This window comes from Petaurus breviceps, unplaced genomic scaffold (assembly GCF_028583685.1).
Source record: "Petaurus breviceps papuanus isolate PSGF00001 unplaced genomic scaffold, PetGlider_PUasm1.0 79, whole genome shotgun sequence".
NCBI classification, from domain to species: Eukaryota; Metazoa; Chordata; class Mammalia; order Diprotodontia; family Petauridae; genus Petaurus; species Petaurus breviceps.
This window is the reverse complement of record NW_027186523.1, coordinates 24,800,696-24,812,241: the sequence shown is the minus strand read 5'-3', so window position 1 is coordinate 24,812,241 and position 11,546 is coordinate 24,800,696. Positions and strand designations below refer to the sequence as shown.

Below are 11,546 nucleotides of genomic sequence, written 5' to 3'. Positions count from 1 at the left end.
ACCCAAACCCATTTCTTGGGGCCATAGGGCCTAAAATGGGGTGGTCTCAGTTAAAGGTGCTTGTACTAGGGGTGAACTTGGCCCTTTACTTCTAGAAAGGGAGAGACAGGAGAAGCAGAGAGACACACACACACACACACACACAGACAGACAGACAGACAAACAGACAGACAGAGAGACAGACAGAGAGAGAGACAGAGAGAGAGAGACAGAGAGAGACAGAGAGACAGAGAGAGAGAAGAGAGTAGGGGGAGGGGAGGGTGGAGGGAGAGGAAAGAGAGCACTAGAAAGAGAGAGTGACAGAGGCAGAAAAGAAAAATAAAATATGTCTGTGAGAGCAGAATAAGTTATTTTGTTAAATCATCCCTGTCTTCATTTTTGGAACATCCTCTCTCTATCATTTAAAATCAAACTAAAGAACTATTTTTTCCCTTCAGAACTTGATTCCTGTTTAAGCATGGAGACCAGGAAGCCGTCTCTTCTGAACACCCACTTCCTAACAAAAGAATCAAAAGGATTTAAGGAAGAAAAATAAACCAGGTCAGTGAAGGAGTAAACAGATACTTAGGAAAATGATGAGTATGTTTATGAGAAAGTAAACCTATTCAGTTTACTCCAGGCAGTTTGGAATTATTGAAACATTAAATAATCCTGCTTGTAATCATTAATAAATTTGCCCAGAATTCTTAGGCATTTAGGGTTAGAAGTAATATACTATGAAAAGTTGTTCTGTATTAAAGTATCTCCTGAGAAAGAACAATTTCATTCTTAGTTATTAAAAATCTCTGAGTTATTGCTAAGGTTTACTTGCCAAAGCCTTTTTATTTGTTATTCATAGCAATTTACTATACTTATATTTATTACCTTTTGTCAACTTGATTAGAGTACAATGCCCTCTTACTCTTTATAATATTACATGTATATATTAGAAAAAACAGAAAGCTGACATTGTAAAATGAATTAAATTTTTTAAACTTGAAAAGAAAATGTTTTTATTAAATGCAAACAGCTAGGATACTAACCTTATTTTATTATTGACATGAACTGATATTAAATTTTGATACTTAATAATATTAGTTCTTTGACCTTCCTATGTTACTAGCAAAAAACCAAACAAATCCTAAGCTAACACACACTGGTGTAATTTAGGCATGAATAAATTCTGCCAATTTTTGCATCTAAAAATTTCAACTCAATTGTCATAGAGTGTAAATTTCTCATAACAAAACAAAACTCAGTTAATCTATTTAATCAGTTAACTAATCTAATAAATTCAAATGACTTTTACACTCACAAAACAAGTCCTTAACCTTGTGTTTAGATTTGAAACCATTCAAAACAATGGATACAGGACACCAAGGATCTATGATTTCATTTACATGAACTAGAATGTGTGATTTTGCCAGGTATAGGTCACAAATATAGATCAGAAAGAAATCTTATAGGACACCTTGCCCAAATTCCTCATTTTAATAATAATGATGATGATGATAATAAAATGGCTAGAATTTATGCAGTGTGTTAAGGCTTGGAAAGCTCTTTACAAATAGTATCACATTTGTCCTCACAATGACTCTGGGAGGTCATATTATTATTATCCAAATTTTACAGCTGAGGAAATCAAGACCTCAGACTCTAACCTCTGTTAAGCGACTTGTCTATGATCATGTTGCTACTGGGGCATCTAAATGGCATAGTGAATAAAGTACTGTGTCTGAAGTCGGAGAATTATCTTCCTGAGTTGACAAATATTGGTTGGGTGACCCTGGGCAAGTCACTTCACTTCAATTGTCTCAGCTATTCATCTGTAAAATGAAGTGGAGAAGGAAATAGCAAATCATTTAACTGTCTTTGCCACCAAAATCCCAGATGAGATCAATAAGTGTATGACATAACTGAACAACAACAACAACAATCCTGCTATTAAGTGTCTGAGGCTAAATTTGAATTCAGATCTTGCTAACACTTGACTCAGTGTTCTTTCCACTGTTCAAATTAGTTGCAACAATTTTACAGATGCAGAAACTGAAACACAGGCAGGTAAAGATGGACCCATATAGATTGTAAGCCATTTCTTTTTTGCTTTTTTTTTGGAGGGGGGAGGGCAGGGCAATTAGAGTTAAGTGACTTGTCCAAGGTCACATGGCCAGTAAATGTTAAGTGTCTGAGGTTAGATTTGAACTCAGGTCCTCCTTACTCCAGGGCTGGTGCTCTATTCACTGTGCCACCTAGCCACCCTGATTATCAGCCATTTTAAACTCTTATCTGTGGCAGAGACTTGAACCTAGGTCTTCCTGATTTTGTGTCTAGCATATAACTCCCTATGACATACATTCTCACATTTTTTTAATTAGCAATCTGAATCGATATACCTAAATCAGAAATGAAAGCTTAATTAAATGTTTCCAAAGGTATACTTTTTCCATTTTCATCATTTTTAGGAGCTGGTTGAAATTGATGCTAAAGATAAGTAGAATTGTATTTTAGAAGGTGTCATGGTTTTCCTGTTCCCACAAGAAGAGCCTCAAGCTATAACATGCAGTTTTTCTCCCTGGTCCAATTATAACAGGACACCTATGTTGTGGTGATGTATTTATGCATCCTCAAAATGATCCACATATCCACAAAACAAGAGTCTGCACACATATGGGTTTGCACTTACTAATGAGTGTTTCCAGTATTATACCAATCTATCTGACAGAACTTTCTCTCCAGGGGTCAATTATATGAGGGGAAAGGGCAACAACAATATGTTTTAGCGGTCATGCTAATAACTTCAAGTTTACCCTTATGTCAAAGAATAGGTTACTGAATGGATACTGGGCAACTATCCTCAATGAAACATACCATGTATTCAGTTAGATTTTTCTGGTAATGGCAATTTTATCTTATCAAAAATGTTACCAAAGCTTTCTCTGCCCCAGCAGTACTAAAAATCTATGGGAGAACTTCCTTAGCAGTGAATTGACCCTATGCCCATGAAGTAGTTTTCAAAGTCTTTTAGAAGAACTATGAACCTCATTATATATGAACATGTTTTCTGATCCTCACAAATGGAAGAAAGTTTCAGCGATGAGAAAGAGAATTTGCAAGAGAGAGTATATCTGATTCTGAATTTCCTGTGCTATTCCTAGTGAATGGAACTGTCATTCATTGTCCTATAAATAAAGCTGTCCTGTTTTGATGCCAGTTGAAATTTTCCCCTAGAATATTATATATAGTTGAAAAGGGATTTTCTTTTTGAAGAAATAATGTATTTTGTTATTTTGTTGGAAGAAAATCTTTTGATTTGTGATTTGGCTTTCCAGAAGGAATCACTGTGATCACTAATTAGATTAATCAAAAATGTTTTAATAAAATCCACTTAGTGAATTTAGAATTATAGGTTCAAAGAACTGTATAACTTGCAGGAAACATTAAAGACGAATAGTGGGGCCTACTGGAAAACTTATCGTCCTTGTAGTTAAAAGACCTGAGTTCTGATATAAATTTCATTAGTTCCTAGCTATTAGTTACTAGAAAGTGAGTATCCTGAAAAAAAAAAGACACAGTCTTCCAAGTCTCAGTTTCCTCATCTGCAAAATAAGGTTACTAATAAGTGACCTACTTTATAGGACTGGTGCAAGGATGACAAAAGATCAATCAATCAATATTTATTAAGTGCCTACTTTATGCTAGGGGATAAAAAGACAAAGCAAATTAAGCAACTTCTATTATCAAAGAATTTACATTCTCTCTAGGGAGAAAATATATGAAAAAATGTTTTGTAGCTATAGGATTGTAAAGCCAATTACAAGCAGCTCTCTTGAGGACTGCTACTGTGAATAACTTTAAAGATCTAATGGCATAGTATAGTGAACTCTCTACTTATTCAACAATAAACTAAAGCAAAACATTCAAGAAACCAAAGCACAACATTCACAAGAACATAACATAACAACTTATTACTAAGGTGGCCACATAGTCTTAAACAAAACTTATTATCCAGTAAGTCATATTCTACGCAATCAATATAGAGCATCCAAATCCAGTCTTCTTTTATCTCAACTCCAGGTTGCCTTCAAATCATCCTTAAGGGGTAGTAGAAAGTACAAAGGTCATCCACCCCTAGGTCACAGTAAATTACAATATCATCAATCAGCACTGAGTGCCCAAGTAAAGTCTATTTTCATTTTAACTCAAAGTTGACTTCTAAACCCCATGGCTCCTCTTCCACACTCCCAGCTCTTGACTGTAGGTAGGCAACTCTCTGCTCCTGTTCCATATCACAGCTCACAGGGACTGCTCCACCCCAAGCTCTTCATAGTTTCTGTTTCTAAAAAAACAAAACTCAGCAGGGCTGCAGCAATATTTACACATATTCCCTGGCACTATCATCTCAATTCATTTCCTGTCAGAGAAATTAACACAAATCAACAGAATGCTTCTATCTGACAAAGTAACACAATTCAACAGAGTACTCTCTCTGACAAAGGAACAACAACACAGAACAACAGACAGAGTGCCAACATTACAAACATTCTCTTTCTTAGCTCTGCTTGGTCCCAGCTCATGCTTGAGCTTTTATCTGTGCTGCTTCTTCCTGTTTCACCTTTTCTTTTCAGCCTTTCTTGTTCTGCTCTTTCAGCAAGCTCCTCCCACCATGGGCTCCATGTGATGATCTTAAGCCTTTTAAGGGCAGGGAAGGTCTCCAAACTCCCTTAGGTCTATTAAGGGCAACTTAATGTATACGTTTCCAACAAAGACTTGACACAATCAAGGTTAGGCTCAAAGGCACTTGATTAGCTGAAACAAGGAGCAAAGTACTACTTTACTTGCCATTACAAGTATATTATATGAGATGTATTTTTAACTGCTTCTGAGAGATACCAGCTTTGTGATCTTGAGCAAGTCACTTGAATTCTTTAATGCCCCAGAAGAAAGAACAAATTGTAGATTTGCATCAGAGAAGAGAATTTTCATATCAGTAGTTTTACAGACCAAAAAAATAATAGTTCCAGAGTACTCCTGTCCCACAGATCATATCTAATTTAGCTCCATCATTTTCCTTTTGAATAAATTAGGGCCTATAAAGGTTAGGAGATTTGTCCAAGGGTACTGTCAAGTTAATGACTAGGTAGGACTAGGACTCCAATCTTCTTACTCTCAATTCAGTATTAAAAATCATAATTTAAAAAGTAAATATATTTAAAGAAATACTTTCTGGTACTTTCCCCAGATAATTCGATGTTTCTGAAAATTTTCTTTCTTTTTCTCTATGTTTCCAAAATCACTGAATTTGACTTTAGAAACTGAAAGGATTTGGAGATAATTTAACCACATCACATATTTTAGAGGAAGAGATTAGGCACCCAAAGGTGAAGACATTAATACAAGGTCATAAAGCTAATTAATGATAGAACTCAGATCTCCTTAAAGATGTTTTTAAAAATCGGTTACATCTGAAAAATATCAGCCAAGGCAAATGCCATTAAAGTGACTTGAAAACCAGCCCCAATAAAACTATTTTATTGAAGATATACTTAGTCCATTTCAGGGTATTTTATTCCACGGATCTAACACTAGATATTGTGTCCAATGCACTGCACTTTGATGAAAATGATCAAGATAAAAAAGGTAATTACCTTAATAATTTTGTAGGGCTTCTAATACACTACTATCATCAACACCATATTAATAAAGGAATGAAAACCCCAATTGTGAAAAATGTCAAGGGATCTTATTAATTCCATGTCATTGAAGATTTTCAATAAGATACTGGATTACCATCTGTTAGGGCTACTGCAAAAGGAATCCATCTATGGACCAAATGATTAGACTAAATAACCTTTAAAGTCCCTTCCAACTCTATGGTCTTATTTACTTATTCATTATTGATTCATTCATCAAATATTTATTAAGTGAGTATCTAATATATTCTATATTCTAGGGAAAATAACAAAGGTCAATGGAAAGAGTTTTGAACTTGGCATCAAGGACCTGAGTTCCAATCTTTAGATTTTTTGTTTGTTATCTGTGTGACCTTGTGTCAGTCTATCAACTTCCCTGGGTTTTCTCACTTGTAAAATAAGTGTATGAGACTTAATGAACTCTAAAATCTCTTTGAGTTCTAGATCTTGAATCCTACATAATATCCCTCACTTCAAAGAGTTTATATAAATATAGCAGGAGACAGAAAATATAACACAAATAGAAGCAAAGTTGAGTACATAAAAGGCATATATAGTGTTATACTATCAGAAGATTCTATATTTCATCGTTGGCAAATTTTTTATCATTACTCATTGTCGAGCTACATTTCCATGCCACCTAGTGTGTCCACAAAATCATTGCAAGGATTTAACTCACAAACTTAGTGTGGGAGCTATGATTCTCTTCGCAAGGTAAATCAGGCATAGGGAACAATATTAACAACATTATTTTCCTTTTGTAGAAGTTTTTTTTTGGTACCAAAACCAAATTCTGCTTAGTAATTAACTTTTTAATATCACATTTATTGCATTTATCTTTTGTGTTATTTATCTGTGTTGTCTTCTCAAAGAGAACATAAGTTCCTTGAGCACACAGAATACTTTTTGCTTTTTCTTTGTATTCCTAGGGCTTGGCACAGGACTTGGATCATAGAAAGAGCTTAAAACATGCTCCAAATAATCTAAATAATAAATAACTCATCAACCCTGTTATGGATTAATGAACTGACATCTGTGAATAACTCTTTGAATCACAGTTATTTAACTAAGCTATAACCTCAGTTTATATCTTTAAGAAGATAATTGTTAAAGAACAATACAGAGGCTGGGAATGAGCAATAGAATGGAAGATTGATAAAAGAACTTTTAGATCATTCAGAATTCATTTAACAGACAAAGGCTTTTTTCAGACCTCACTAAATTCCTGTTTCAAAGTAGAAGTCAGAGCAAATAATAAGGTAAAAATGGATTCTCATAAAAGTCTATCAGGGTCCTAAATCTGATAATGATTATATGGTCATTAGGCAAATTAGTTTAAAAAAAATACAGGTTTGTTAGAGGCACCTGGGTGGCACAACAAATAGAGCTGTGAGCCTTGAGTCAGGGAGACTGGAATTCAAATCCAGACTCAGACATTTTTAGCTTTATACTCCTGGGCAAGTTATTTAATCTCTGCTTGTGCATGGTTCCCCCTCTGTAAAATGGGAATAACAAAAGGACCTACCTCCCAAGGTTGTTGTGAGGCTCAAATGAATTAATGTGTTATATGGCAATGCAAAACTTAAAGTGTTATATAAATGCCAGTTATTATTAAAATATTTTTTACTCATCTATATTTTTTTGTATAAAGTCAGCTTGAGGGAGAAGTAAATAAGTGGAAGTTGCACTTAATTAAATACTTGGAAGGTAAACTCTTCTAAATTGTACTTGCTCCATAATCATCGATGAAAAACTAAAATGGGGGAGAAATGGTCAAAAGAATTAAGTAGTATGGATGTAGAATTTCTACATCGTCGCTAGCATTTGTTTTATTGCATTAGTCTGCTTTAAAATGTCCGTAAATTTTGTTGTTATTGAGTTGTTTCAGTCATGTTTGACTCTTCATGAAAGCATTTGGGGTTTTTATGGCAGAGATTATCATTTCCTTCTCCAGACCATTTAACTGATGAGAAACAAATGAAGCAAAAAGGGTTAAGTGATTTGCCCAGGGTCTGACACTGGATTTGAACTCAGGAAGATTTCTTCCTGATTCTAAGCCCAGAGTTCCACCCACAGTGCCACATAGTTGCCCGTCTGTAACATTTACACAACTATAACTTCTCAATCAACAAGCATTTATTAAGCACCTACTGTGTTGCCAAATCGAGTGTCCTTTCCTAATTTTTCATCCTTCTTGATCTTTATGTAGCCTTTGACACTGTTTATCATCCTCGTTTACTTAGTAATCTTTCTTGGTTTTGTGACACTTCTCTTTCCTGGTTTCTCCTCCTATCTGACCTATTCTCAGTGTTCTTTGCCATATCTTCATCCAAGTCACATTCACTGACCATGTGTATACTACAGGGTTCTGTCCTGGTTCCTCTTCTCTTTTACTTCATTTGGTGATCCCATCAGTTTCCACCATTATCTTCTCTATGCTGATTCTCAATTTTACTTATTGAGTCCTTACCTCTCTGACTTCCAGTCTTACATCTTCAACTGAATATTAGACATCTTGAACTGGATGTCCTATAAACATTTTAAACTTAAACCTCCAAAAGTTAACATTATCTTTTTCCCAAAGCTACCCCCTGCCCCAAATGTTGCTATAATTGTCTAGGACATCACCATTCTTCCAGTCAATCAGGCTTGCAGCCTTGGAATTATCCTCAGTTTCTCACTTTTTCTCACCCTCCAATATCCAGTATGTTTCTTTTTTTTAATTTAAATTATATTTATTTTTGGTTTTAACATTCACTTCCATAAGTTTTAAATTTTCTCCCTCTTCTTTCTCCCTCACTCCCTCCCCAAGATTGCTTGCAATTTGATAAGGGACATACACATACATTCCTATTAAACTCATTTTCACATTAGTCATGTTGCACAGAAGAACTATAATGAATGGGGAAAACCATGAGAAAAAAAAAACAAAAAAAGAAAACAGTTTGCTACATTCTGCATTCTGACTCCATGCTCTTTCTCTGGATGAGGCTGGTATTTTCCATCACGTGTCATTTGGAATTGTTTTAGGTCTTTGGATTGCTGAGAAGGGCTAAGTCTATCAAAATCAGTCCTTGTACACTGTGGCTGTTGCTGTGTACAATGTTCTACTGGTTCTGTTCCCTTCATTCAGCATCAGTTCATGTAAGTCTTTCCAGGTTTCTTTGAAGGCTTCCTGTTCATCAATTCCTATAGCACAATAGTATTCCATTATATTCCTATACCCCAACTTGTTTAGCCATTCCCCAGTTGAGGATATCCCCTTGATTTTCAGTTCTTGGCCACCACAGAAAGAGTTGCTATAAATATTTTTGTATGTGTAGATCCTTTTCCCATTTTTATGATCTCTTTGGGATAAAACACTGGAAGTGGTATTGCTGAGTCAAAGGTTTTGAATATGTTTATGGCCCTTTAGGCATAGTTCCCCAGAATGGTTGGATTAGTTCATAGCTCCACCAGCAATGAATTAGTGTTCTAACATTCCCACATCCTCTCCAACATTTATTATTTTTATGTTTTGCCATGTTAGCCAATCTGATAAATGTGATGTGGTACTCAGAGTTGTTTTGATTTGTATCTCTCTAATCAATAGTGATTTAGAGCATTTTTTGATATGACTATAGATAACTTTAATTTCTTCCTCTGAAATCTGCCTGTTCATATAATTTAACCATTTATCAACTGGGGAATGACTTGTATTCTTGTAAATTTGACTCAGTTTTCTATACATTTTAGAAATGAGGCCTTTATCAAAGACATTGGTTGTAAAAATTCTTTCCCAGTTTTCTGCTTTCCTCCTAATCTTGGTTTCATTGGCTTTGTCTGTGGAAAAATTTTTCAATTTAATGTAATAAAAATTATCCATTTTGCATTTCATAATATTCTCTTTCTCTTGTTTGGTCATAAATTCCTACATTCTCCAAAGATCTAGCCAGCATGTTTCTAAGGAACCTTCATATCATCTTTCATATATGTCCCCTTCTCAACTCTGATACTAAAACCATCCTGGTACAGGCCCCATCACTTCATGTTTGGGCTCCTTGCTACAAGTCTCTCCCCTGTGCAATCCTTCCTCCATTCAGATGTCAAAATGATCCTCCTAAAGCATGGGTCGGACCATGACACACCTCTTTTCAATAAACTAAAATGGCTCCCTATCACCTCTAGGATCAAATATGAAATCTCTATTTGGCCTTCTAAGTACTTCATGACTATTCTCTACCTTTTCAGTCATTTTGTACATTCCACCTCCCTATCCCCTGTCCTTCACGTATTCTTCAATCCAGGAACGTGATATCCTTGCTGTTTCTCAAACAAAACACTCCATCTTTTGACTCTGGGCATTTTCAATGGCTGTCCCCCATGCTTGAAATGCTTCCTCTTTTCATTTCTGCCCCATTACTCCCATGATATCCTTTAAGTCCTAGCTAAAACCCTGCCTTCTATAGGAAGTCTTTCCAAATCCTTCTTAAATCTAGCACTTTGATTCCCTCTAGAGATTATTTCCAATTTATCCTGTACACAACTAATTGTACATATTTGTTTGCATCTTGTCTTGTTGTCTTGTTCCCCCATTATATTGGGATCTCCTTGAGAAGAGGGACTTTTTTTTTACCTGTCTCTGCATTCCTAGTGTTTAGCATAGTACCTGGAACATAACTGGTACTTAATATTTGTGGACTATTCTAAGCACTGTGCTGGCACATTATTACTAGGTTTGCTAAATCTTTACCTCCAAAGAACCTTTCATTGTAGCTAAGAAACAGTTAAGCCAAATGAACAACCACTGTCTTTAAACAATTTCCTCCCAGGAGATCCAAATATTCAGAAGATTATGAACAAAACGTTTTTAAAAAGTGGAATAACAGCTATTTGCTTTCTCTATTTTCTTGTTTTGTTTGTTTGCTCTTTCCCATTGTTCATTCCATTGGTTATAATCCTTCTTTATAACCTGACTAACGTTTAATGTGAAGGTATTTGTAAATCCTATATTTGATTGTATGCCACCATGGGGGGGGGAGGAGAGGAAGGGGGAGAAAATTTGAAACTCAAGGGATTGTGGAACTGAATGTTTTAAATCAAAAGTAAATAAATACATTTTTAAAAAGTGGAATAACACAAAAATTTGTTTAAGTCCTTGGAAAAACCCATTCCTCTATAAAGGCTTCCTCTGATGCCTCATTTGGACATGACAAGGAACCTGAATTCTTGAAGTGTGTGCCAACAGAACACAAGATGTAGCAGTAGATAGTACCAAATTATTTAGGCTTTGAGTATGGGTTGGATTTTCTGTCACGCTAAGGCTAGAAAATTGAAATTCAGTGATGCTCATCACCAGAAAGCTGACCATTAGGCAATTTTTGATTCCTTTTTTTTTTTCCTTCTGGAGGAACCTAGGACAATCATCTGTGAAGGCATGTAAAAATTGTCATCTGAATTAGTAGAAGGTGTACCACCAACAAAATCCTTGATCTTTTGATATATTGAAGCATGTAAATGTATTGATGTATACTATTCTGAGAAGGGTTCCATGGGGTTCACCAAACTATCAAAGGAGCCAGTGAGAAAGGATAAGTACTCCTGCTCTAATTGAATGATTTTTTTGAAAGTGAGGTTGAAGAAAAGGAAAAAGATTTAGTTTACATTCAGATGTCTGCTTCTTAAAAGAAACCAAAACTGAAAGGGATTCAAATGAAGATATGCATCCAACTATATATATACTTATGGAACTTTAAATAATGGAAGAACAGTAGCTTTAGAATGTGGCTTGGAGGTATATATTATTACCCTAACAAACACATTAGTCACCTATAATGTATAAAGGACTAGATTTTATATATATATATATATATATATATATATATATATATATATATA

The 11,546-nt window shown here is 35.1% G+C and overlaps 1 long non-coding RNA gene across 1 annotated transcript in view; it reads left to right on the top strand.

The window, feature by feature from the left end:
- The window catches only part of LOC138175765 (uncharacterized), a 63,083-nt gene that overhangs the window by 49,376 nt on the left and 2,161 nt on the right, over window positions 1-11,546 (top strand). Inside the window, exon 2 of the long non-coding RNA XR_011172082.1 lies at window positions 438-540. This is a non-coding gene — a long non-coding RNA (uncharacterized lncRNA). The remainder of the gene's footprint in view (window positions 1-437; window positions 541-11,546) is intronic.